The following is a 26,982-nucleotide window of genomic DNA, read 5'->3' on the forward strand; positions in this document are numbered from 1 at the left end:
GGCCTAAGGATCCAGGTTCTAGCCCCCGGCTCCCCACCTGCAGGGGAGTCGCTTCACAGTCAGTGAGGCAGGTCTGCAGGTGTCTGTCTTTCTCTCCCCCCTCTCTGTCTTCCCCTCCTCTCTCCATTTCTCTCTGTCCTATCCAACAAGTGACAACAACAATAACAATAATGACCACAACAAGGCTACAACAAGGGCAACAAAAGGGGAAAGAAATGGCCTCCAGGAGCAGTGGATTCATGGTGCAGGCACTGAGCCTCAGCAATAACCCTGGAGGCAAAAGAGAGAGAGAGAGAGAGAGAGAGAGAAAGTGTGTCAAGTGTGCCAGGCGGTGGCACGCCCGGTGGCACACTACAATGCATAAGGACTCGGGGTCAAGCCCCTGGTTCCCAACTGCAGGGGCAGAGCTTCACAAGTGGTGAAGCAGGGCTGCAAGTGTTTCTTTCTCTTTTCCTCTCAATCTCCCCTCCCCTCTCCATTTCTCTCTGCCGTTAGCCAATAAAATAAAAATATTAAATTAAGAATAAGAAGTGTGTCCTGGAGCAAAGAAAGGTCAGCAGAGTCCAGAGCTACTGCTAAGAGGACTCAGAATTGTTGTTTGGGTTTGTTGGGATGCCCTTAAACCTTCATGGAGGGAGCGGGAGAAGAGAACCATGAGTTCGGCAAGCTTTCTTTTTGGGACAGGGAATGGTTCTCACTTGCTCTTGCTCCTTTTCCATCCACACAGCCCTGCCTCTCCTCAGTCCCAGCTGCAGCAGTCAACAGTGGGCAGCCTTCCCCAATTCAGCTGGGGCAACATCTCCTACATAACAAGCACATGTGCTGCGAACTCACACACCCACCTGGGAGTGAGCAGGGCTTAACACCTGCTGTGATAAGTGCATGCAAAAACGAGTAAACTCTTTACCCTTGACAATGCTCTCAGGTGACTTGTAAAGACCTCCAGAGTCAGGAGATAGCTCCTCCTGTAGGACACACACTGTATAAAGTACAAGAACCCAAGGCTGAGCCTTTCCATGGGGGAGCCCAGCCACGCTGTGAGAGCACTATGTAAAGGGGGAGCTCCACAAACGGGAGCAGCGCTGTGGGGTCTCCTCTTCTCCCTCTCTCTCTCTCTTTCTCAATGCAATCAATCTCCCACCCCCAAAAAATAAGAGCCCTTGGGAGGCTCATCAGTTCAATAATGCATTCTCTCCCTCCCTCCCCCTCCCTCCCTCCCTCTCTCTCTCTCTCTCTAATACAGAGACAGAAAAAAATCAGAGACAGAATGGAAGAAAGAGGGGCCAGGCGGTGGCACACCTGGTTAAGCACACGCATTACAGTGCACAAAGACTGGGGTTCAAGCCCCTGGTCCCCACCTGCAGGGGGAAAGCTTCATGAGTGATGCTGGGCTGCAGGTGTCTGTCTGTTTCCTTCTCTATCTTCCCCTCCCCTCTCAATTCCTCTCTGTCTCTATTCAATAACAATTAAATAAAATTTTAAAAACTTTAAAAAAAACAAATTATAGAAAAAGAATGGAAGAAAGAGACCATCACACTGACACTTTCTTCCATGCAATGGAGGCTGGACTCAAGCCTAAGTCAAGCACAGGGCAAAGCAGCTCACTATCCAGCTGAGTTATTTTGCCAGCCTAATAATGTATTATTTACAGGTTTGCCCCCACCCCCCCCCACAGTCTCTGTTTCTTTCCCTTCATTTCTCATTCGTTCTCCCTGGAATTACCTCCCAAGGAAATGCTTGTCCCAAATAATTGCTGCCTACCGGGGAAGCCTGGTAAAAAAAATGAAGATAAGAGAACAACCGAGGAGGCTGGAGGAAGATGAAGGAGTCAAGAGAAGCTTTTGTTTGCTTTGTTTTGTTTTGTTTGCTTTGTTTTGTTTTGTAAGATGTTAGAAGTAATCGCAGACTTGCCTGCTGATGAGAATGAGGCAGGAGACAGGCAACAACTGATGCAACACCGAATAAAAAAAGAGTCACCTGGTTGGTGCAAGTGGACCCAGTATACTGTCTGGGGAGATGATATCACGGCTGGAAAAGGGGCTAGAAAACTGCATCAGGGAAGAGAGTAGCTCCCAAATATGGAAAAGGTGTATAAATATTGTTGACTGTAGACCCCATCGATTTGATCTGAGGCCCTTATTCAGCACAGGAGCCTATGTAACCTCTACATCCCTGTAGGTCAGATGTCAGGCTCAGGCAAAAACTAATAAAGTTATGGGCCCTTTGGAATATACCTAAAATAGAACCACTAGCTATTTCCAAAACGAAAACCCCAATATTCCAGGCAATATCCCAGCCTTTAGGTTCATGATTAATCAGCATTTTGTATGGCTTTATATGTTCTTTTTCAACCACCAGGTTCCAGATGCTACCATGATGCCAACCGGACTTCCCTGGACAGATGACCTCACCAATGTGTCCTGTGGGGCAGGGCTCCCTCAGAGCCCTGCCCCACTAGGGAAAGAGAGAGACAGGCTGGGAGTATGGATCAACCTGTCAATGCCCATGTTCAGTGGGGAAACAATTACAAAAGCCAGACCTTCTACCTTCTGCACCCCATAATGACTCTGGTTTTAACTCCTGGGGGTTAAAAACTAGGAAAGCTATTAGGGGAGGGGAGAGGATATGGAGCTCTGGTGGTGGGAACTGTATGCCTCTTATCCTATGGTCTTGTCAATGTTTCCACTTTATAAATAATTAAAATAAAATAATAAAAAGAGGCCCTGGACAATGGTGTCCACAGTGTTGTTTTCAAAACTGATCTTCTATTGCAGTCCCAACTCTCAGCCAGTTTCAAAGGACTGAAATGAACAAAACACGTTCTCTGACCACAATGGAGAAGAAAATTAAAGATCTCAGATGTTTGGAATTTATAAAGCATATCCCATGACAATAGATCAGACTATTGTGGAAATCAGAAATTATTCTGAGCTGACTGATAATGAAAAGTCTGCATGTCACAACTTGTGGGATACTGCTGAAGCAATAAAAACACTGCTTCTAGGCTCTTAAATGTGCTTACTAGGAAAAAAAAAAGAGTACTTCTATTTAATGGATGAGCTATCTATTTCAAAATGCTGAGAGAGAGAGAGAGAGAAGGCAGACAGAATCTATGACCAAAGGGGCCGGGTGGTGGTTCACACCAATGAGCACACTTATTACAATGCACCAGGGCCCACCTAGTACCACATGCTTCAAGAACTGTGAAGCAGAGCTGCAGGAGTCTCTCTGTCTTTCTCCTTCTCTACTCCCTCCTTCCCCCTTGATTTCTCTGTCTCTATATAATGAATAAACAAAGATAATAAAAATTTTAATAATCTATGGCGATATAAAGACACCGGTAATATAGACATTAAAAGCATGCAAGCACATGTACAGCAGTGAAGATTGGCAGTCTAAGAGTGACAAATAACTAACGAGGCAGATCACAAGAAACAGGATGAACAGGTTCGATCCTAGGTTTCGGCACCAAAAAGAAGGAGGAGGAGGAGGAAGGAGAAGGAGGAAGAAATAACTAATGAATAAAAAAGTGAAACAACATTTGATGCTACAGTCAATAAAACTATGTTTAGAAGATGCTATGAAAACAGTTATGCCAATGATTTTGAAATGCTGTCAGAAATGAACCTTTTTTTTTTTTGCCTCCATTTGCTGGGGCTCAGTGCCAGCACTACAAATGCACTATTTCTGGCAAGCATTTTTTCCATTTTATTTTTTTTTCCATTGTATTCGATAGGACATAGAGAAATTGAGAGAGGAGGGTGAGATAAGAGAACAAGAAAGATGGACACCTGCAGACCTGCTTTACTGTTTGTTAAGTGTCACCCCTGCAGGCGGGGAGACAGGGGCTCGAACCCAGATCCTTGTGCAGGCCCTTGTGCTTAGCATTATGTGTGCTTAACTGGGTACACCACTGCCCAGCCCCCAGAAATGGACAGTTGTTTTTTTAGGAAAGTGTAATTTACCAAAGTGAATTAAAGGAGAAAATAAATAAATAAATAAATAAATAAATAAAACCTGAATAGTCCCATAGGCATTAAACTAATTGAATAGAAAAATCTAAAATCTTCCCACAAAGAAAACTCCAGGCTCAGATGGCTTTTCCAGTGGTTTCTACCCAACACTCAAGGAAGAAATCATTTGAATCATACACAAAGCCTCTAAGATACTAGAATGAGGAGGTGGGGGCGGAAAAGGAAGAGAAGGAGAAGGAGGAGGAGGAGGGGGAGGAGGAGAAGGAGAAGAGAATATACTGCACTTCATTGCTCAAAACAGGAAAGCCCTGTCTCAAAAAAGACAGCATGACGTAGGAAAAATTACAAGTTCATTTCATTCATTAATACAGATGTGAAGATTCTACATACAGACTTAAATTGAATCCAGGAGCATATAAATGGGAACAGTGCAGCATGACCAAGCTGGGCCTATCCAAGGAATTCAAAGTTGGTTTAACATTAGAAAACCACTTAATGTTATTCACCACATTGGTAAATTTTAAATAAAATATTACAAGCATATCAATCACTATAGAAAAGGGTATGATAAAATCCAAAGCTCATTCATGATTTTAAAATGGTTAATCAGAGCAAGAAAATAAAAAGGAGGTTTCTTAATGGGATAGAGCATTTACAAACAGCCCACAGTAAATTTCAGGTGGTGTTAAAATATTGTAAACTGGGGAGTCAGGTGGCGCAAAGCGCAAGGACTCGTGTAAGGATCCCAGTTCGAGCCCCCGGCTCCCCGCCTGCAGAGGAGTCACTTCACAGGCAGTGAAGCAGGTCTGCAGGAGTCTATCTTTCTCTCCCCCTCTCTGTCTTCCCCTCCTCTCTCCATTTCTCTCTGTCCTATCCAACAACGAACGACATCAATAACTACAACAACAATGAAAAACAACAAGGGCAACAAAAAGGAAAATAAATATCTTTTTAAAAATGTTGTAAACTTTGTTAGGAAGTGCACCATCCGAAATGGAACTAAAGAGTCCCATGAGCTAGGGAACATCGCACCAGAGTACTGGAGCTGGAGGGTTCACATCCCACGCCTGGCGTCTCTGGACACAGTCTGTGAAGTGAATAATGTGGAGGTGGCACTGGGTGCACTGATTTGGTTGAGCTCAGCAGATGCAGTATCAAATGATATGGATCAAGAGAAACAAGAAGAAAAACGAGCCAAGCCCCAGAGGCCCCAGGATAAATATACGGGGGGAGGTAGAGGGGGAGAACACCCGCAGCACTTTCGTTACTTGTGAAGCTTCCCCCGAAGGTGGGGACCAGGGCCTTGAACTCAAGTCCTTGTACATGGTAGTATGCATTTTTTTGAATTTTTAAAAATTATTTATTTATTGGATAGAGACAGGCAGAAATCGAGAGGGAAGGGGGTGATAAAGAGGGAGAGAGACAGAGACACCCGCAGCTCCCTCACTCTGTCATTTGGGTCACACTGCCCAATACCTAAGCTGTGCTCCTGTCCCCTCCAAACCCCTCAGCTGCACTTAAGGCTCAAGAACCACTCTCGCATTTCTTATTTTTCCAGCCAAGGCTGTGCACCTGTGGCTCTCAGCAGACTTTTATCACCCTCCCACCCACCCCCCATCACAGATAGAAACAGAGAAGGGGAGAGACAGAAGGAAAGACAGAGAGAGAAGAAAGAGGCCACAGTGCCACTCCACCACTAGTGAAGCTGCCCATCTTGCATGCTACTCCCATGCATAGTGGTCAGGGGGTTCAAACAGCAGCCCTAGTTTGGGGGAAAGCATGTGCTCTACTGGGTGAGTTGCCTCCTGGCCCCCTTTCCTGCATTTCTCGGTGAATAGCACCATTCAGACCTCAGCTCCACCAGTTCAGTGCCCTTAACCCTCACATACAGCAGCCCCACCCGGCCACTGCTTGCTGACCTTTGTGTGTGGAGGGGGAGGGGGTTGATGTTTGTGTGTTTGTTTGTTGCTTTGGGGCAGGTGTTAGTACTTTAGCTATACCTTTTTTAATTGCCACCAGGGTTATCACTGAGGCTAGGTGCCAGCACTATGAATCCCGGCAGTCATTCTCCCCGCCCTTTTTTTTAAACCAGAACACTGTTCAGCCCTGGCTTATAATGGTGCTGAGGATTGAACCTGGGACTTTGAAGCCTCAGGCACAAGAGTCTTTTTGCACTACCATTACACTATCTACCGCCGCACACTTTCTAATTTTTAATTCATAGGACAGGGAGAAATTGGGGGTAGGGGGAGAGGAGAAAGATAAGCGCCTGCAGACCTGTTTTGCTGCTCATGGAGTTTCCCCCTGCAGGTGGGGAGTTGGAGCTCAAACTCAGGTCAATGCACCTAGATATGTGCGCTCAGCAAGGCACACCACGCCTGGTCTCTACTTGCTGACCTTTGAAGGAATTGATGGATATGATGGTAGTAACAGAAACCTGTCCCCCAGGCAGGGCGTCCCTACACCACCAATCCGTATCAACTTCCTTCATCCCAAGACCACTTCTGGTGCTGTGCACTGAGCAGTTACTCTGTCCTGGACAGGCACTGGGGACGCAAGGGCTCCACCGAGAACCCAGCCCCTCCTTGTGAGCTGATAATGGCTACACAGGCCTATGGGAGCAAAACAGGGCCTGACCCTGACTGCGAGCTCAGGAGAGGCTCCTGGGAGAAGTGGACTTCTAGCCTGAGGTGCCAACAATAGCATGGAGTGTTGAGAGTAGGTCAGAGACCATCAGGGGCTGTGAGTGGGTCCCTGACAGCCGAGCGCTTAGAGAGTCAGCAATGAGGGAGCAATGAGGCAAGAGGTCCCTCCAGAGTGTGCAAAAACCCAGGACTCTCCCCAAGAAAATGCATGGATACATTCACAGGAGTGTGCTCTCCCTGGGTCCTCCATCTGAACTGTAAGCCCAGGATGGTAAAATCAAACTGTTTCAGTCTTAGGGGAGAGAGATATTACTAGGAGAGGGAGGCTGGGAGATGGCTCACCCAGCAGTTCGCACACTTTGCCACAGTCCAGGACCTGGGTTTATGTCCCCAGCCACCACATGGGAGCACCATCCAAAAGGGGAAGCTTCACTAGTGGTGGAGTTGTGCTGTATTCTCTCTCCTTCTTTCTGTTTCTCGCCCTCTCTGTCTCTCATCATCCCAGGAGTCTGCTGGAAGCAAAATTGTGGAAAATCACGTAAAACCCCAATGATAGGTGAAGGGGGGGCAGACGCCAAGTGGTGGTGCACCCGGTTAAGTGCACATAGTACTATATACAAGGACCTGCACAAAGATCCCAGTTCGAGCCCCTGCTCCCCACCAGCAGGGGGGAGGCTTCATAAGCAGTGAAGCAGGTCTGCAGGTGTCTTTCTCTCTGTCTCTCTGTCCACCTCCTCTCTCAATTTTTCTCTGCCCTGTCCAATAAAACAGGAAAAACGGGGAGCTGGGCGGTGGCACAGCTGGTTAAGTGCACGTGGCGCAAAGCATAAGGGCCAGCATAAGGATCCCTGTTCGAGCCCCAGCTCCCCACCTGCAGGGGGTTCGCTTCACAGGTGGTGAAGCAGGTCTGAAGGTGTCTATCTTTCTCTCCCCCTCCCCTGCCTTCCCCTCCTCTCTCCATTTCTCTCTGTCCTATCCAACAACAACAATAATAACAATAACAACAAGGGGGGGAAATGGGAAAAACGGCTGCCAAAAGTAGTGGATTCATAGTGCCAGCACCAAGCCCCAGGGATAACCCTAGAGACAGTGGGGGGGGGGGGAGAGAGAAACAGAAATATAGTGGGGAAAGGGGGGAAGAGAGAAGAGAAAAGAAGAGGAGAAGAGGAGAGGAGAGGAGAAGAGAGGAGAGGAGAGGAGAGGAGAGGAGAGGAGAGGAGAGGAGAGGAGAGAAGAGAAAAATTATAACTGGGTCTACTTTTGCCCATGACTTTGCCCAGTATCCAAATGCCACTCCCCCACACACACAAAGGTGCTGTCACCCTTGGCTGTGTGACAGGCCACAATACCCTGTGCAGGAGGCTTGCAGAGACTCCACCATCATCCCCAAATATCAATAGCTCCCAAATTCCTGGGCACTCACCAGGCAGCCAACCCTGAGAGACAGATACAGGCCAAAGGGATAGGCCAGAGGAAGACATTCCCAAAATAAGAGAGTGTGTACAGGAAACAGGAGCATGGAAGAGCCTGGCCAAGAGACCCAGCGCCAGGGCACGGACCCTGAGCTTGGACGCTTCCCTGAGACAGAGCACAGAGCCACATCCAGTCTGGACTTAGAGGAAGCACTCAGGCTGTGTGTGGAGAAGGATTTGTAACCAGGGTGCTGACTACCATGCCACATAGAAGTGGGCCCTCTGGGAGGCAGGAGGGTGACTGTGAGCATCTGGGGGCAGGAAAAATGGGGCTTCCGTGTTTCTTTTCATTTTGACTAATAACAACCATAGGCCTGTTGGGTGCTGGGCACACTGACTCCAAAAGCAAAGGTGCCTGTCTGGTGGTCACTGCGGCTATAGTGGGCAGCTACTGCAGGGAGGAGAGACTGCACTACACAAACATTGACCCCCAAGGGCCCCTCCCTCCAGGTCACCCAGGCCCTCCCTCAGCTGATGGAAGCCACACAGCCTCACACGGCATAGCCAGGGGCCACCACAGGTGACCATGCCAGCCTTGAGCCCACACCTTCCTCTCTGACTCCCCAGCCTGGCTGCCTCCCTACCACTGAGCAGCCTGAACCAAAAGCAAGGACCTGGCCTCACCACATATGTTTTTGTGCCCTGCTGACTCACCTCACTGCACCTGAGGACAGAGGGCTGTCAACCCTGAAATGTCAAATGCCCAGAGACCAGGAAGGAGTAGGCAGGAGGAACTAGTGGACAAGAGCCAGGGAGACACTATGCTGAGGAAACAGCACAATGGTTCTTCAAAAGAGCTCACAGGTTCAATCCCCAGCACCTCCACCAGACAGAGCTGAGCAGTACTCTGACTTTTCTCTTTGTGTGTATTTTTCTCTATGTCTCTCTCTCATGAAAGAAAGAGAAAGAAAGAAAAAAAGAAAGAAAGAAAGAAAGAAAGAAAGAAAGAAAGAAAGAAAGAAAGAAAGAAAGAAAGAAGTAGGGGATCATGCAGCAGTATGCCTGGTTAAGCACACACATTACAGTGCACAAGGACCTGGGTTCAAGGCCCGAGTCCTTTTCCCCCTGCAGGAGAAAATCTTCACAGGTGGTGAAGCAGGGCTGCAAGTGTCTCTCTGTCTCCTTCCCTTTCTATCTCCCCCCTCCTCTCTCAATTTCTCTCTGCCTCTACACAATAACAAATAAAAGATTTTAAAATTTTAAATAAATAGGGGGCCAGGCAGTTGAATGCACATGTTACAATGTTCAAGGACCCTGGTTCAATCCCCTGGTGCCCACCTGCAGGGGAAAAGCTTCATGAGTGAAGGTGTCTCTCTTTATCTTCCCCTTCCTTCTCATTTTCTATCTCCAGCCAACAAGTAATAAATGAATAAAATATATTTTTAAAAATACAGGGAGTGACTCATAGCAATGATGTGAGAGGCTACTGGGAGTGAGTGATAGGGGCTGACCAGGCAGAGAACAGCTCCACACCTGAGGGATGACAGTAACTGGGGACCAGGGCTGTCTCCACTGCCCAGAAGGCCTCAAGCAGGTGACAGCAGCTTACCAATGCCAGGGCTTCCCCATCCACAAACTGAGAGGAGGGAAGGACTGGGACCAGATGGGCCCAAGGCCTTTTAGCTTTGGCTGGTGGCACAGCAATCAACATCAGAGGCTGGAAGTGAGGAGGTGCCACAGGCACCTGTGCCTTTGAGTCTTCATTTTCTCTGAGTCTCAGCTGCCTTGTCTGTACACTAGGGATCATTCTACCACCCTCAAAAGGGTGTCCTGGAGATTAAAACCCCAGGTGGCCCAAGGAAGCAACACAATGACCGCTCCACTCACACACACACACCCATTGCACTGTGGGAGACCTGAAGAGGCTGGGGTAGGGAGTGCCAGCAGGCTCCAAATATTCATGGGGTAGAGAGAGTGGGAGAGAGAGGGAGAGGGAGAGGGAGAGGGAGAGGGAGAGGGAGAGGGAGAGGGAGAGGGAGAGGGAGAGGGAGAGGGAGAGGGAGAGACAAAAAAAAAAAAAAAAGAATTCCCCAGGGACCAGGGTGGTGGTGCACCTGGTTAAGCACACAGACATGCACACGGATCTGGGTTCAAGCATCTGGCTCCACACCTGCAGGGGGACTCTTCACAAGCAGTGAAGCAGGTCTGCATGAGTCTTACCATCCTCTCTCCCTCTCTATCTCCCCCTCCACTCTCAATTTCTCTCTGTTCTATCCAATAAAATGGGGGGGGGGGTGGCCGCCAGGAGCAGTGCATTCATAGTACCAGTGATAACCTTGGACACACACACACATTCCCAGCCAGGGAAATAGCTCACTTGGATAGTGCACTGGTTTGCCATGTCCATGACCCAGGTTTGAGCCTGGTCCCCACTGTACTGAAGGAAGCTTTGGCATGTGGTCTCTCTCCCTCTCCCTCTCCCTCTCCCTCTCCCTCACTCTCTCTCTCTCTCTCTCTCTCTCTCTCTCTCTCCCTCCCCCCCCCCCCCGCCTCTCTGTCTCTATCTACACAAAGAGAAACTCATATCATCATTCTGGCATATTCAGGGTCCGAGATCAAACTCAGGAATCTGTGCCTGCAAGGCTGGCACACTGACCACTGCACTGGGCCACCACTCCCAGCTGCATCATGGTGCCAGGCTGCAGGGGAAACTCTGGCTGGCTGCTGGCTTCTCTGCTCATTAGGAGTTCCTTCACTGCAGCCTCCCTCTCGGCATAGCCCCGGGGAGACAGCCCGGAGAAGGCCTGTCCATCTAGTCGGGGCTGGCAGGAGGCACCCTATAAATCAATCAGTTAATTCCAAGCAGATGCACACACGCTGTTTGGGCTGGAGCCCCGTCCCTTTGCTGCAACAGCCATGAAACCAGACTCTCAGGTGATTCACAGCTTGCGGCCAGGCGGGGATCCACCAGAGGGTGACGATAATATTTTCTTTCCTGTCTTACCTTGGAGACAGGGTGGGTTTTTGTTTTCCTGCACTCCATCCTGGGTTTACTCCACGCATATTTATAGGCTTTGGGGCTTGGGGAAGTCCATGAGAGGAGGCTAGTGTCGGGCTCCCGGGCTCAGAGGAAGCCTCCTCCCATGTGTCCATTTTCTCCCAGCCATACCCCCACAGGTCCTGCCTGAGAAAATCAGGCCATTGGAGGTATGCTTAAAGCCCCTCATCCTGGGTTCAAAGCCCAGGTCTGACATTTCCCTGAGCCTCAGGTAGCACATGCACTCAATACTTGTTGTTTTTTTTTTTTTTTTTTTTTTTTACTTCCAGGGTTATTGCTGGGGCTCGGTGCCTGCACTGTGAATCCACTGCTCCTGGAGGCCTTTTTTCCCCCCCATTTTATTGAATAGAACAGAAAGAAATTGAGAGAGGAGAGGGAAATAGAGAGGGAGAGAGAAAGACAGACACCACTCATAAAGCTTCCCCCTGCAGCTGGGGAGCAGGGGCTCAAACCCAGATCCTTGCATGGGTCCTTGTGCTTTGTACTATGTGCTTAACCAGGTGCACCACCACCCAACCCCTTTAACCCTAATAAGACTTAACTAAAATAACAGACATGAATAGCTTACACAGGGCCCAACACATTTTATTCAATAAATTACCATTACTTGGTTCTTTTGTCTGCCTTTTGCCAACAATGTTATCACTGGAACATTGTGCTTACATGACTCTAATGGCCTTTTTTATTTCTTCTTTTTTGATAGAGTGAGAGACAGAGAGAGATACTACAGCACCAGTACACTCTGGTGAAGTTTCCCCCTGCAGATACTCCCATGTGATGGTCCAGGGTTTGAACCCAGGTCCTTGCACATGGCAACATGCACACTTTACTGGGTGAGCCACTTGCCGGCCCACTCACTATTTGCATTAATAATGTCTGAGTGCCTGGGGAAGGGGGTAGTCAGCCCAAAATCACAGTCAGAGCTCAGTGATGGAGCTCCAGTCCAGTCCATTCTCAGCTTTCTATGACCCACCAGACTTGACTAACCCTCCCCACACTTGAGGGGGGGGGGGTGGAGTGAGCAAGGCAGCCAGTCAAGGGAAAAAATGGAGGGGGGATATGCTGCAGTAGCAAATGAGTGTGTGCCAGGCTCCACCCCGTAAAGCAAGGATGTGACTTAAAGTCACAGCTGAGGTGACAGTAATATGCCTGGCGCCACTTGGTGGTGCTCCCTTGGGCAAGTCAGGCTTCAGCAGGACAAATGCCTGCTCCCTATCTCGTGTAAAGGAAGGCCAGGAAGAAAGAAGCACAGCTGTGGCTGCACCCAGAGCAACACCAAGGAAGGATGGAAAGGGGGCTTGGAGCCTTGTTGACAGCAGCTCAGTTCCTCCACACCACCTGTGGCGCCCTGGCATCTGTTTCCTGGCACCTGGGGGCAGGAATTTTGCAATGCTCTATCCTTCAGGGGAGCTGGGTCAGAATGCTTACTGGGCCCTCACCTGCTCTTCTCCACAAACCGGGGAATGAAGGAGCATATAGATATGGAATGGGGTTGTGTAAAAAGGTTAAGGAACTGGCCTCTAGTGATCAGAGTTAAAGGCAGACTTTGGAACCCAGGCAGTCTGGTCCTTGAGTCATTCTGCTACTCTGCCCCTACCCTGGTCCTGACCCACTTCACCTCTAACACACACACACACACACACACACACACACACACACACACACACACACACACACAGTCTCTCGTTATTCCCCCCTGCACCCCTAGGCTGAGAGAGCCCCCCAGAACCAGACTCAGCTGCAATCTACAGGGAGACTGGGCCTTATTTATCCCCTGACACTTAGCTTCATCACCTGTGAGATAATGATGGCACCTGCCTCTTAAGGACATCCAAGAGGCTGAACTATACCATATGACACAGTGGTGGTGCTGATGGTGAGAGGCACACAACACAGGTCTCGGCCTGGCCCCTTGATGGCCTGGACTCTCCCTGGGCACCACCACCTGCTCTCAGGGGACCCTCAGACCCAACCTCCCCCAGAGCAGTCTACTGCTCAGCCTCTGCTCTCTGAACTCTGCTGCCCGTAATGTCCTCTCCGACTCATCTTGCAGGACTCTGTTCAATAGCCACTTCCTCCAGGGAGTCTTTTCTGAGGATCACGGAGTACCTGGGTGCCTGATCTGTCTCTCACCACCCCTGCCCTGCTCTCCAGGAGCTGGCCTGAGTGTCCATCCACCCTCCCTTCCTCTAGACTCTCTGCAGGACTGGTCTGTGCACCTGGGACACCCAGCATTGAGTCCGGCCAAAATCTGGTGCACAGTAGATGTGGCACAAGTGAGTCAGAGGTGGCAGCTGGATGAGGCTGAGGTGGGTGGCCAAAGCATCATGCTGCAGTTTTTGGTCTGCCCTCACCCCTGCATCCTGACTACATATTACCCCCCCCCCCTTTATTGCCTCCAGTGTTATCGCTGGGGCTCAGTGCTCACACTACAAATCCACTGCTCCCGGTGGCTATTTTTTTCTATTTTATTGGGTAGGACAGAGAGAACTTGAGAGAGGAGGGGGGAGACAGAAAGGGAGAGAGAAAGATAGACAGACACCTGCAGACCTGCTTCGCCGCTTGTGCAGAGTCCCCCTTGCAGGTGTGGAACTGGGCGGGGGGCTCAAACCCAGATCCTTGCACGTGTCCTTGCTCATAGTACAATTTGTATTTAACCGAGTGCACCACTGCCTGGCCCCTCTACCCCTCCCTCACACTTCTCCTTCAGGAGACCTGTGCCAATACCTTTTCTGAGCTGGGGATAGGTTCAAGGGAGCTCCAGGGGTGGAGGTCCCATATAATGCAGATTAACGCATCCCCCTGGATTCTCCACCAGCACTGACTCCCCTTCCCCCAGGCTCTACACTGGAAGAGTGGGAACAGTGACACACCCACCAGCCACCTGCTTAGACACCACCGTGTGTGCAGCCAGGCCAGGCAAACTCCACTGCCCCAGCTGACTCTGCAGAGAGATAAAATGTCCAGGAAACAAGAACATGCAAGGAAGAGGAGGGGGAATAATAATAATAATATTTTTCTAAAAAGGTTCTTTTGGTATTTGTTTTCAAAGCCACTGACAAAAACCAGATTTGAAGTTTGGGGGGAAAAAAGGGATTTGGGCCTTTCAAATTCCACTTTCCACTAATTGACTGCAGTTTCCTTTGAAAGAGCCCTCAGCTCTTCTAACAGTCAGCGGCCCAGCTGGGGCTCCATAGCCAGTGGCAGCCAGGCCTCCTGGCTCCAGAGGGTTGGCCAGGCCACCGAGCTTGTCTATACAAATGGACTGGACCAGAGCGAGGGGCCTGAAGCTCCTGGTCAGGCCAGACAGATGGCCACAGGGGGCCACAGGGACTCTCAAAGTGAACACTTGGAAGCCAGATCTAGTGCATAGTGTTTTTCTGCCACCCTCCCATCAAGGTGCTTGTTATGGCTTGTCTGAGGTAGTAGGGAGCCACAGCAGGTTCAAGCACAGAAGTCCTGGAGGGTAGGCTTTCTGGCAGGAAAAGAAACAAAGTGCCTGGCCCAAAGCTGGAGAAATAGCATGATGGTTCTACAAAAGACTACAGCATGACTGAGGCTCTGAGCTCCCAAGTTCAATCCCTGGCATCACCAAAAACCAGAGACGAGCAGTGCTCTGGTCTCTCTCTTGTATCTTTCTGTATTTCTCTCTCATTAAAATAAAACAAATTGAAAACAAACAAACCCTCCCCAAAGTAGCCTGTTCCAATAGCCTCGCATTCTTGTATGGGTAGATGCCCATTCTACCACATTCAAAACCCCCCACCCAGTCAGTGCAATTGCTCGTGTCCTGTTGTTCCTCTGACGGGACTCAGCACTGCTACCGCCTCAAGCCCTATCCATCCTATTGCCTCTCTCCTCCCCTGACCTCCACACATTTCACCAGCCCTATCTCTGCGGCAGCTCTGAAACCAACTCCCTACTGCCATTTCTCACTCGAAGAACCCACCTAAATCCAAAACCTAAAGGTCCAAGAGCCAGTCCTACAGGCCATGGAAACTCCTGGTGCCCTGTCTGTTGGCAGGTTAAACCATTAGCCCCTCCCCAGACCTGAATCTCAGGCACGTTCAGAGAGGCAGAGAAACTCACCCACAGATACACAGCAGTGCTGGTTGGGGGACAAGGGGGAGGTGGTATTAGCTTGGCCTAACTAGGAACCTCAGCCCCTTTGCTCTGGTCCAGCCCATCTATCTAGACAAAGAACCCCACAGCCTTCCAGGAGCCCTTCCCCAAGCAGCCAGACAGAACGTGTCAGAGGGGCGTCAGCAAAGATTGGCAACCCCACTTCTGCACATGCTGGTTCCCCCTCTCTGCCAAGGTTCACACACTTACTAGAAGGTTCACTCCAGAGCTGGCTTCTTCGGGACATACTCCCTGTCACCTCTCCCTTGTTACTGGGCTGTCCCCTGTCATGTCCCGGTTGGCACAGTGTGGACCATAATCGTCACAATGTCCCAGCTGCAGCAGACAACCCAAGAAAACCCTGGAAGCCAATCCTGATTCTATCACATGCTCACTGTGTAACCTTGAGGAACTCACTTCCCTTTTCTGGACCTGGATCTTCTCAACTGAAAATATGTGGCTGACTGCTCTGCTCTGTGGACCAAATGGCATTGAAGGTCTGAAGGCACTTTGTCAAGCAGCTTCAAATACATAAGGGAAAAGGGTGGTGATGGTGGTGGTGGTGGTGGTGGTGGTGGTGGTGGTGGTGGTGGTGGTGGTGGCGGTGGCGGTGGCAGTGACAGTGGCGGTGGTGGTGAAGGACTGGCAGCCTCCACCACGGAGAGTGAGGGTGAGACCACACACACACACACACACACACACACACACACCATGTATTGGCCTCTCCCTGAGATTCTAGAGAAGGACAAATCAGGGAGCCCATCCATGTTGGGAGCTGCCACATACCAGGTTACTAGGGTAACCTAGTAATCACCTAGGCTACCCCAGCCCGGAGGAGGGGCAGAGTACACACATCAGCTCACTTCCATAAAGAAGCCACTGATGCCAAGGCAGGGAGGTCAAGTCCTGACCTGGGTCTGTGCTCAGCTCCACTCAGAGCTTGTCTTGTCTCCTAGGCTGAGCACCACTTCTCACATCACCCTTGGGCACTACAAGCTCACAAGCTATTCTCAAGGCCAACAGAATGGAACCAGGGGACACCGGGACCCCCAGGCCAAGCCCCACTCGCCCTGACAAGTCCCCAGGCAACATGTTGCCTGAGCTTCTGTTCCCCATTATACAGGGAGACCAGCACCCGTCAAATAAATCAGGCTTGTGAAGTCTGATGCACAAAAATCCTGACGGTGGGATGCTGTAATTATAAACATGGGCAGCTTGACAGTCTGGGTTCTGGGAGTTGGCCTGCTTTGATGGGGACCAGCAGCAGAGGAGCTTGATTCAGATTGTTCTGGAGACGCAGGCTAGATGATCCCAGGGCTCCATGTCAAGAGCCCTGTCTCAAGCCCTTGGTCCCCACCTGCAAGAGGGAGAAGCTTCATGAATGGTAAAGTAGATGTCTATCTTTCTCTCTATATATTTATCCCTTCCCTCTCAATTTCTGTCTATAAAAAAGAGAAAGAGTAAAAGGGAGGGAGAGAGAGGAAAGGACAAAAGGACGGGGGGGGGAAGGAAGGTGGAAGGGAGAGGAGAAAGGAAGAAGAAAAAGGAAAAAAGAAAAAATGGCTGCTGGGAGTGGTGGATGCATTGTAAGGCACTAAGCTCTAGCAATAATTTTGGCAGCAATAAACAAGGGAGGGGAGAGGAGAGGAGCCAGGGTCCTCCATGCTAAGGTTCACTCTACACTGCCATAGAGCTTCAGGCTGCTCTCGGGTTCCTGTAAACACACACACACACACACACACACACACACACACACACACACACCCTTCTACCAATGCCCTTCCCACCTCTCTAGTACCCTACTCTATATTATCCAGCTGGTACTGTTCATAGCTATCCACACTTGCCACGTACCATGCCATTTTACATTTCTAACTCTTTACAAAGGCTGTCCTATATGCTGATCGAGTGCTAACTCTTAGAACACTCACTGCAAATGCCACCTCTTCTATGTAGTCTTCTGAGAATTCCACATAGTCAAGGACTCCTCCATCTCATACTAGAAGGCTTGTCTTTCCACTTTGTGTGTGTGTGTTTGTTTTTCAAGATTTTCTGTATTTATTAATGAGAAAGACAGGAGGAGAAAGAACCAGACATCACTCTGGTACTTTCACTGTTGGGGATCAAACTCAGGACTTCATGCTTAAAAGCCCAATGCCTTATCCACTGCACCACTTCCCAGACCACAGTCTCTCCACTCTTACACAAACTAACCTCCATCTTTTCTCATGTTTCTACACACCATTTCCTCTGCCTTCCCCCCACAACTGTAGCTCTAGTTAAGCTTTCCTGACTCAGGCTAGATGTCATCTCCTCTGAGAAGCCTTCCCTGACTCGTCACCAGCCCACTTTGGCTGCTGCCTTGGCCCTCTCAGCTTCCTGAACTTGCTCTTGTACTGAATCTGTGTCCCATCCTAACCTAGAAGGTCTCTGTCCCAGGTGCCCAGCACAGGCCTGGCAGACAATAGTGTTGTTTTCGCCAGGCTGGCTTCACGGGCAGGTAACAGACGACCCGGGACTCATGGCTGGGTTGTACGCAATATCTCTTTATTCATACAGGACGCAGCGCAATCTACACCAAGCTAAGCTAGACTAAAACTACAAACAATCTTGTCCTTATAAATATACTAGCCCAGTAGGGTGGGAACAGGATGCGACGCAGAGAGGGTGGAGAGAAAAGTGACTGGTGAAAATCAGGGTGTGACAAGGAGAGGGGGCGGAGCAGGCGAGAATCCTATCACTGAACCACCAATGCCCTGGAGGGAGGGTGGTGCTTGTTAACAGCGGTTATATAGAACGAAGTGGTTATGTAAATAGAATAGTGTTAAGCAGGGGGGATTAAACTAATGAAACAGAAGGGGTTTTTAGAAGCATAGGGTCTCAGAAAATACAGGACAAAGAAATGTGCTCAACCACTACCAAAAGACCAAGGGTAAATTCAATCTGAGGCCCAGACTGCATGTGAGTCCTCCGAGATCTGAGTCCTTCTCAGAGGGAGAAGAAGACTCAAGTCTCTGTGAGTAAGCAAGTAAAACCGCTGAGAGCAGCCACGGCCCAAAGGCAAGAGGCCTTCGTATGGAAGGAATCAAGAGGACTGAGGAATAAAGTATCAGATGAGGTAGACACTTTATTATCTAGCCCATAAACCTGATTTACATGCAGGTTTCTCCTTTCCAGAAGCTCTGTAAAGTTTTACCTTTGCCCCAGCAAGCCTTGGGAATAAACCTTCAGAGCAACAGGAAATGGCCCATTATGGCTAAGGGTACACCAGGGGGCTCCCTGAAGATCCTGTCCTCCTGGCAACCCTGTAGTTGAGGTCACCTGAACAAGACACAATGAATGGGTGGAGTCCCAAAGGACCTCAGGCTGGGACCTGGGTTCTAGTTCAGAGTCTGCTATGCACACAGGTGTGGTCTTGACAAGCTACTCCCCCAGCTGGGGCCCTCTTTCTCTCCCTCTCTGTCATGAAATACAGAAAAGAAAACTGCTTTTCACAGAAGACTATCAGATACCCCAAATCTGGAAATACTATTATTAACATGAATAATAACGCGTTAATGTTAACAAGTGACTTCAACAAGGCTAGTCCACACAGGTGGGAGATTCCAAACTCAGCTGCATGTCTATGTGCAAGAAACAGAATAGAAAAAAAGTCTTAAATGTCATTTTTGATAATATATATATAGCAGATAGGAATAAATCTAGCCTAAAATGTTGAGACCATTACAGAGAAAAATCACAAAATACTGTTAAGAGAGACGAAAGAAGCGCTAAAGGAATTGTGGGACATGCCATATTCATGGGTGAAGAGATCCCAAATGTGGATCTGGAAATTCCCGGTTTACCGTGAGAGTCAGTGAAACCTAAATAAAATGAAGAAGAAGAAAAAAAAAAAAATCCCAGCAGGTTCTTATCACTGTGAAAACTAGCAAGCTGACTCTGAAATGTATACTGAGGCTCAAACTGCCAAGAATAGCCAAGCGAGCCCTGACAAAGTCAAAGAACTTTCACTCACAGATAGTAAGCCTTCGTGTAAAACTACAGAAATTAAAACTGTGAAATTGGCACCAAAATAAACAGACCAGCTGAACAGAATAGAGAATTCAGAAACAGATCCACCCACTCAGCTGATTTATGACAGGGGAATGTAGACAGCATGTTCAATAAAAGCTGCTGGTTTAAAAGGATTTCTGTTATTACAAAGAGAAGGAAACTTGACCCATGCCACACACAAAAATCAAATCCAGACAGATTAAAGTTCTAAATATGAGGTGTAAGACAACCAAACTTTAAGGGAAAAAAAGAGAAAAGACAATACAATTTGAGGGAGGCAAAGCTTTCTTAAGACATAAGAAGCACGAACCATAATAATCAGTATTAATAAAAACCATTTTAAAATTAAGTTTTGGGCCAGGCTGTGGCGCATCTGGTTGAGTGCACACATTACAATGTGCAAGGACCTGGTTTTGAGCCCCTGGTCCTCACCTGCAGGGGGAAAAGCTTCATGGGTAGTGAGATAGGGCTGCAGGGATGTCTCTTTCTCTGTCCCTCTCTATCTCCCCCGCTCCTCTCTATTTCTTTCTGCCTCTATTCAATAATTGATCAATATAAAATCTAACTCTCCTACTAGTTAAAAGGTACTACAAAAAAAAGAGGGGTATAGGACAACTCAAGAGTGGGAAAATAATTTTCAGGACAGCTGCCTAGCGGAGGACTTATGTACAGAATGAAGATCTATACATAAACATATATTATAAATATATATATTAATAAAAATTAAAAGCATCACAGAAAATTACTCAACAGTTGAAGAAAAGTCTATGGAGTGGTGCTTAGTATGGTTAGTTATCAGAAAAACACAAGCCAGAACCTCAGTAAGACAAACCCATAGTCACCAGAATGGCTAAAATTGAAAAGACAGGTAGCCCTGAATGGCAGCTAGAATGACACAAGCCAGAACCTCAGTAAGACAAACCCATAGTCACCAGAATGGCTAAAATTGAAAAGACAGGTAGCCCTGAATGGCAGCTAGAATGCTGGGCAACAGGGGCTCTGTGACCCTGCTTATGGCAGTTTAGATGACGCCAACACTTAGGGGAGCTTCAGAAAACAGACGATATTACATCACACCTGAACCTGCCTAAATACCAGTGCTCAGAGTTCCACTCACACACACGCACACACCCCTTCACAGAACTACTATGTCTAGCGACCAAACACTGGACACAAGTCAGAATGTTACCACCAGTGGGAACAGAGAAGCCCTCACTATAAGACAGCATGGTCAAGTTTCAGAAGTAGTGCATTTGAGGCTGGACAGTGGCACACCCGGTAGAGTGCACATGCTGCCATGCACAAAGATCCAGGTTCAAACCCCCCAGTGCCCACATGCAGGAGGGAAGCTTCATGAACAGTGAAGCAATGTCACAGGTCCCTCTCACGCACTTACTCTCCCCCCCTCTCCTTTGTCTTTCTCTTTCACTTTCCTCTCAATTTCTCTCTATCCTATCAAATGAAAAAGAAAGAGTGGCCACATGGAGTGGTGGAGTCCTCTTGTAGGCACTGAGCCACAGTATTGTGAGAGAGAAATTAGACAGGAGAACCCACACCAGTTATTTATTTATTTACAAAAAAAAAAAAAAAAAAGGACCTGGAATATCACACCATCCTCCAAAACCCTGCTCACGCCTCCTCCCCGGCCCTGCTCCCTCAGGTGGCCCGGCTTCCAGCACCGCTGACTGGCCTTGCTTGCTTCTGAATATGCTGTTGCTGGGCTCACCTGGTGAGCTATCTCCCCTGCTCCAAAATCCCATTTCTTGGAATTTTTTTATTGGTCTCAAATTTATATTCAAATTGTGATATTCTTTGAACTCTTATGATGTAAGTACTTTTCCATATGAAAATTCACTTCAGAGGGTGGAGGAGATAGCATAATGATTATGCAAACAGATTCTCATGCCTGAAGCTCCAAAGTCCCAGGTTCAATCCCTAAACCATAAGCCAGAGTTGAGCCGTGTTCTGGTAAAATAAGTAAATAAATGAATAAATAAATAAATGATTTACTTTAATCAGATGTCTAACCAGGGACTGGAAGATAGCTCACTTGGCAGAGTATGTGCCTCACCGCTGGCGCGACCCAGGGTTCAAGCCTTGGCACTGCATGCGAACACCACTGACAGCATCCAGGCAGCTCTGTAGGTAGTGGAGTGGTGCTGAGGTGTCTCACGTCACAATCTCTACCTAAACAAATATTTATGAAAACTGGCCTGAGAGTAGTGAAAACATACAGGTGTGTGTCCTTGGTACCACATCATTAAAAAATATAACAGGGAGTTGGGCTGTAGCGCAGCGGGTTAAGCACAGGTGGTGCAAAGCACAAGGACTGGTGTAAGGATCCTGGTTTGAGCCCTGTCTCTGCACCTGCAGGGGAGTCGCTTCACAAGCAGTGAAGCAGGTCTGCAGGTGTCTGTCTTTCTCTCCCTCTCTCTGTCTTCCCCCATCTCTCTCCATTTCTCTCTGTCCTAGCCAACAACAATGGCAACAATAATAATAACTACAACAATAAAACAAATAAACAAATAAAAATAATTTTAAAAAATATAACAAAAACTAAATAGTGGTGGGGAAGGGCAAGTGGTAGTATACCTGGCAGATGACACACATTACTGTGGGGTTGGAGGGGGGCCCCAAATATTGAGAGCAGCTGTTGGCTCAAGGCCAACTGATCCTTGTTTCATGTGGATGTTTCCACCTGTGCCCACCCTGTGATAACTATAAAAAAGTGGGATGAGAAGTGATCAGGGTCGCAGACTCTCCCTTTGCTTGGAAGGGTGTCGGCGGCCCACGCTTAAGCTTGATAATAAAGGCTCTTGCTGTTGCATGTGATTCTGGTCTTCTTTGCGTGAGACTGGGACTCGAACTTCTGGGCACAATTACCATGCATGAGGACCCAGGTTCAAGTCCCCAATTCCCACCTGCAGGGGAAGGGGGCTGCATAAGCAATGAAGCAGCGCTGGAGGTATCTGTCTTTCTCTCTCCCTTTCTGTCCCGATTTCTCTGTCTCTATAGTAAAAAGAAAGGAAAAATGGCCACCAAGAGTGGTGGAGTCACTCTTGGTATGCAAGTACCCAATCAAAGTGATAGCCCACGTAGCTAAAATAAATGACAAAATAAACAAATGAATAAAAAAACAATTAAAGAGCAGGGATATAATTCAGTAAAATGACTGCCTGCAGACTGGAGGCAGGAAACCAAGTAGGACAGAGTGCACAGGTAAATGTATCTTTCTCTAAGTATGGAAGTGATGATGAAAGGAGGAAGGGAGTTGAGGTGGGCATGTCAATGGACCAAAGAAGACAGTGACTGATAGATGAGTTAATGGTGTTGATTCAGTCACACAGTTAAAATTAAACAGTCATCTCTCAGTTCCTGTGGGGGGCTAGTTCCAGGACCTCCCCACCACACAAAGCAAAGCTCAAGGATGTTCACCACTTTTTATAAAGTAGTGTAGTAAGGACTGGGGAGATAGCAATAGCATCATGGTTATGTAAAAGATTCTCATGCCTGAGGCTCTGAGGTCCCAGGTTCAATCCCCAACACCACCATAAACCAGAGCTGAGCAGTGCTCGAAAAAAAAAGATAATAAAATAAATGAAGTGTAGTAGCTGCACATTTTTTCACCTACTTTGTGCCATCTCTAGATTACTTATAGTACCTAGTACAGTGTAAATGCTACACAAATCACTGTTACACTCTTGTTTATGGAACAGGGAGGAGGGAAAAGATCTTTGTATGTTGAGTACAGACACTTCAGGTTAGGTCTATGTTAGGTCTAATTAAAAAAAAAAACAGAAGCAAGCAAACTTTCTAAGACTTGTGAGAACTTTATTGGGAAAATAATGTTTTACATTCAACAGTAAATACAATAGTTTGTACATGCATAACATTCCCCAGTTTCCCATTTAACAATACAACCCCCACTATGTCATTTATCATCTTTCATGGACCTGTATTCTCCCCACCCACCCACCCCAGAGTCTTTTACTTTGGTGCAATACACCAATATGCCAATAAAGAAATAAATTTTTTAAAAAAAGCTATCAAGGAAGGGGATGGGATACAGAGTTCTGGCGGTTGGAATTGTGTGGAGTTGTACCCCTCTTATCCTATGGTTTAGTCAATGTTTCCTTTTTATAAATAAAATTAAAAAAAAAAAAAAAGAAAGAAAGTAAGGGATGTGGTCCGGGAGGTGGCGCAGTGAACAAAGCATCAGACTCTCAAGCATGAGGTCCCGTGTTCAATCCCTGGCAGCACATGCACCAGAGTGATGTCTGGCTCTTTCTCTCTCCTCCTATGCTTCTCATTAATAAATAAATAAATTTTTTAAAAAAGACTTGTGAGAACTGTGGTCACTATCTCTGGGAGGTGGGAGGGTTGGGATACAGAATTTTGGTGGTGGGTATGGTGTGGAATTATACATTGTAATCTTGCAATCTTGTACTACTAATAACAATATATAGAATAAAAAATAAAGTACTGAGTTTTTGTTTATTCCACAGTTGGCTGAATCTAAACATGTAGAGCCCAGAGGCACAAAGGGCTGACTATCCAGAAAAGGACCACATTCCAGGAAGAAAGCACTGGAATCATAGCACCGCCATTCACCTCATGGGGCACAGATGAATGAATGATGGAGAGCTCTGTCAGAGCCAGGATGAAACAAATGTTAACTTCTCCATCTTTTTCAGCATCTGGAACAAGGTAAATTTCCAATAAATAATTACTGAACGAAGAGATAGATGTTTCAGTTATAAGATAAATATGTCCTCAGGGTAACCACAGTTAACAATACTGTACTGAGTATTTGAAAGCTGTTATGTGAGTAGATCTTAAAAATTCTCCACAGGGGTCTAGGAGACAGAATAGTTATGCAAAAGATTTTCATGCCTGAAGCTACAAGGTCCAGGTTCAATCCCTACTACCACAAACCAGAGTTGAATGATGCTCTGGTTTAAAAAAAAAAAATTCAGGGCCAGGCAGTGGCACACCTGGTAGAATGCACACATGACCATGTACAAAGACCCAGGTTCAAGCCACATACAAAGACCCAGGTTCAAGACCCAGGTTCAAGCCACATATAAAGACCCAGGTTCAAGCCACATACAAAGACCCAGGTTCAAGACCCAGGTTCAAGTCATGTACAAAGACCCAGGTTCATATACAAAGACCCAGGTTCACATACAAAGACCCAGGTGCATAGGTAAGCTTCACGAGGAATGAAGTAATGCTGCATGTATCTCTTTTTCTCTCTCCCTCTCTATCTCTCCCCTCTTAATTTCTCTCTGTTCTATAAAATGAAAGGGGAAAAAAGGAAGAAAAAAATGGCTACCAGGTTCAGTGGATTCACTGTGCAGACACTGAGCCCCAATGATGACCTTGATGTCAATTAAAAAAAATGTGAGAGTCAGGTGGTAGCACAGTGGGTTAAGCGCTCGTGGTGCAAGGACCAGAATAAGGATCCCAGTTCTAGCTCCCAGCTCCCCACCTGCAGGGGAGTCGCTTCATATGTGGTGAAGCAGGTCTGCAGGTGTCTATTTTTCTCTCCCCATCTTCCCCTCCTCTCTCCATTTCTCTCTGTCTTATCTAACAACAACAACATCAATAACAACAGCAATAATAACTACAACAATAAAAAATAAGGGGGGCAACAAAAGGGAAAATAAATTTAAAAAAAAAGAAAAAAAAAGTTCTGGGGGCCAGGCAGTGGTGCACCAGGTTAAACGCACATGGCGTGAAGCACAGGAACCAGCGTAAGGATCCCAGTTGGAGCCCCCTGTTCTCCACTTGCAGGGTGGGGGTCATAAGCAGTGAAGCAGGTCTGCAGGTGTCTAGATTTCTCTCCCCCTCTCTGTCTTCCCATCTTGTCTCGATTTCTATCTGTCCTATCCAACAACACATCAGCAATAACAATAACAACAACAACAAGGGCAACAAAATGGGGAAAATGGCAGTGGATTCACAGTGCAGGCACTGAGCCCCAGCAATAACCCTGGAGGCAAAAAAAAAAAAAAGTTCTGATCGCAAGAGGAAAAGTTGCAACTATGAAGTGATGATATTAAAGTAACTGTGACAATAATTTTATACATATATCAATTCTTTATACTGTGTGCCTCATACTATCATATGCTATATATATATATATATAGTATATTCAATATGAATATATATGTCAATTCTATCTGAATAAAACCGGATAAAAGAGAGATGGCTGAACAAGCACGTAAGACATGCCTCTTAACCTGCCCCATTCACCCACCAGCCCAATCTCTCTAGCCTCAGGCTTCTTTGCGGCTGGCACTGGCCTAATTAGTGTAGCCCCTATGAAGCCCCTTCAGTACCCTCTCCCAGCACTGCATGCTAGCCAGAGAGCCCTGGACACTGGGCCAAATGACTTAACAATTTCCTTTCAGCCCTACGGTGTTTCTCAAATATTAGTCCGTTTTTTTTTCACAGCCTGAAAGACACAGCATCCTTTTTAACAGTCCGGTTCTGGGCTAGATCTGTCACCACGACAGTAAAAAATTTTTTTAAAAAAAATGAAACATTTAAGTGTATCGTGTGCTTATAATAAATAGTTTGCACAAAATTATTCATCCACATATGGGCAGAAGGCTGCCTCTAATGTGCACATTGTTTGCGGAGAGCCTGTAACCCAGGCCGTTACTGGGCTGAATGTGGAAGTCGTTTTCGACTATTAAGTCAGGGAAACAAGGTTCTCATTTTAAGATTAATTCAATGAAAACTATTAAGCAGTTGGCCGTGAATGCCTGAGTATTTTTTTTCCAAACTGATACTAATAAGGGCTTCCACTCCCAGTCCTGCCTAAGCAAAAACACAAAATTAACCACATGCTTTCCAAAAGCCTTTGCCCAGCACTGTGGCTCTGAAAATCTAAGCAAGAGGTATACGCAAACCTAACCCAAACTGGAACCCAAGTCCCTGTGGTCCCTACTTCCAGTAGGATGGGATGGGCCAGCTGGCACTTGGTACTGCTGTCCTCTCTCCATTGGATGACTAGCTGGCTTGGGGGGGGGGGTGCATGAGGCCCTGGGTGGGTGAATGAGGCCAGAGTTAGTCCCTTAGAGAAGCCTGGTGAGAAAGTACCGACAGTTCACTCAAATGGAGCAGCTGGAGAAGGGGCAAGGCAGGACTGCAAGTTACACCAGCAGGCATCTAGATCTCCTATGTGCCAGTCTGTAGCTCGGTGATCTCAGTGTCTTCATCTGTAAAGTGGGGCTGCAGTGTGGATTTTATGCATCATTGGTAGCATGTGAAGAAACCATCAAATCTGATGCTGGGCCCTCTGCCCCCTCTTGTGCCAGCTTTGTGCTGGGAATACAGACAAGAGCTGCTGGTCCTGGTAGAAACCAGCTGCTTAGAGCAGGCAACTCTGGGATTTCAGGGGTGCAGGGAATTCTGGATCTGAGATCCTGGGCTGAGTGTCCCCACACCGCCCCCCAGGTTCCGCTCCTATTGCAGGACACTCAGGCCAGTGCTGACCTGGAAAGAGGGTGAAAGGGACAACTGAAGACTGGGATGAGATGGTCTGTTGTATCTTCCCCAGGCTGTGTGACCGTGAGCCCCAAGAGCTGGGAGAGTGTCTGACTCATCTCTGAATCACAGTGCCCAGCCAGGTCAGGAACAGATTAAGCTCCAAGCTTGGTGAAGGTTATTGATAAACACATGAGTCCTCAATGATATCTTCCACATGT

At 47.5% G+C, this 26,982-nt stretch overlaps 1 protein-coding gene and 1 long non-coding RNA gene across 2 annotated transcripts in view; both read right to left on the reverse strand.

Moving 5' to 3' along the window:
* GLIS1 (GLIS family zinc finger 1) overlaps window positions 1–26,982 on the reverse strand; it is a 280,911-nt gene that overhangs the window by 155,019 nt on the left and 98,910 nt on the right. The gene's annotated exons all lie outside the window — the stretch shown is intronic.
* Window positions 23,742–26,336, reverse strand: LOC132542544 (uncharacterized). Its single transcript, XR_009553545.1, has 2 exons — window positions 26,223–26,336; window positions 23,742–23,961 (listed from the first exon to the last, which is right to left on the reverse strand). It is a non-coding gene; the product is annotated as an uncharacterized LOC132542544 (long non-coding RNA).

Source organism: Erinaceus europaeus, chromosome 13 (genome assembly GCF_950295315.1).
Source record: "Erinaceus europaeus chromosome 13, mEriEur2.1, whole genome shotgun sequence".
Taxonomy (NCBI): domain Eukaryota; kingdom Metazoa; phylum Chordata; class Mammalia; order Eulipotyphla; family Erinaceidae; genus Erinaceus; species Erinaceus europaeus.